Below are 1,192 nucleotides of genomic sequence, written 5' to 3'. Positions count from 1 at the left end.
GTGGAGATTGCTATGGACTCAGTACCTTTGGGCACCACGGAAGCGTAGCAAAAAGCTACAAAGACGGACTTCTTACCGGAACAGTTGTCCGAAATGACAAAATGGCCACAACCCATGAACTCTCATTAACATGTACAGCGATTCATCTTTTCTCTAGGAATGAGAAAGGATCTCATCGTTTTCATTGTTTCATTGAATTCTGGTGATTTTGTTCTTTATATTTTTAGAACTTGACGATAGCTATTTAAGAAGGTAATGACGTCAATGCTAATTAAGGTTTCATAGATTTAAAAACTGCTGCTAGAAGGCTTGACCAGCGTGTTTAGAGTGCATTGGTGTTCTGAAAAAGATATATACGGCATGCCATTTTTTAAAAAGATTTCAAGGTCCTTTTTCTAATGTTTTGTTCTAAAATTTTGAAACAAACAGCTATATTATGTTTCCCATTAGCTTGGGGCGAGCCCAAATCTTTAACTCAAATTATGTGCAAAGATTTCATTGTCAATAATTTTCCCAGCTGTACATACACCCACATATTCCATAGGTATCCATAGTAATTATCATTCTTACAGCATTGGAAACTCTATAAAGTCCACTGTGACCCGGCAGCAAAATGTGGCGGGTCACTCAGCCTTGAAAATATAAAATACAAACGAACGTAGTTAACCAAGAAGGGAAAATATAGGGTCTATGAAAATAAGCCCCCTCTAATAAACGTTTTTTTGCACACTAAAATCGTTATGTGTTACTTTGTCCCCCCCCCCCCCCCCTAATGTGACACAATAGTATTCTTGATTTCCTTTGAAACGTTGGCATGAGTTTCCTGGGTGATATTCATGATTAAAATATACAAAGCCTTAATTGAGATATTGCCGCAAAAATTAACAAATGAGTGAAACAAACTAAACAAATTCGTGAAAATTATGGTTCTGAACAACTGATTAGATTTGTAATGAGCTTGGAATAGATCAACAGTCAAACAAAAAGCCCTGCTTTCTCTTTGTTTTCCATCTTATAGAAATTCAGCAAGCGTCGTATAGTAGCAGTTCATGATAGAAATTATTTTACATGTGTCTTTTATACGGGGGTGCCCACCACGGATGGGATCGGCCGATTGGGCCGATCGCCCGACTCGGTCGCCTCAAAAACAAAACGTGTTTCTTTTCTGTTTCAGGCGATCGAGTCGGGCGAT

The 1,192-nt window shown here is 38.3% G+C and overlaps 1 protein-coding gene across 1 annotated transcript in view; it reads left to right on the top strand.

The window, feature by feature from the left end:
• Positions 1-770, top strand: part of LOC101853005 (transcription factor Sp8) — a 26,274-nt gene extending 25,504 nt beyond the window's left edge. The window contains exon 3 of the mRNA XM_005100194.3: positions 1-770. This exon is cut by the window's left edge and continues 1,136 nt beyond it. The gene's annotated coding sequence lies outside the window, so the exon portion shown is untranslated.
• Positions 771-1,192: the final 422 nt, after the last annotated feature.

The sequence above is a fragment of the Aplysia californica genome, unplaced genomic scaffold (genome assembly GCF_000002075.1).
Source record: "Aplysia californica isolate F4 #8 unplaced genomic scaffold, AplCal3.0 scaffold00239, whole genome shotgun sequence".
Taxonomy (NCBI): Eukaryota; Metazoa; Mollusca; class Gastropoda; order Aplysiida; family Aplysiidae; genus Aplysia; species Aplysia californica.
The sequence above is the reverse complement of the archived record's forward strand: the minus strand, read 5'-3'. Positions and strand labels throughout refer to the sequence as shown.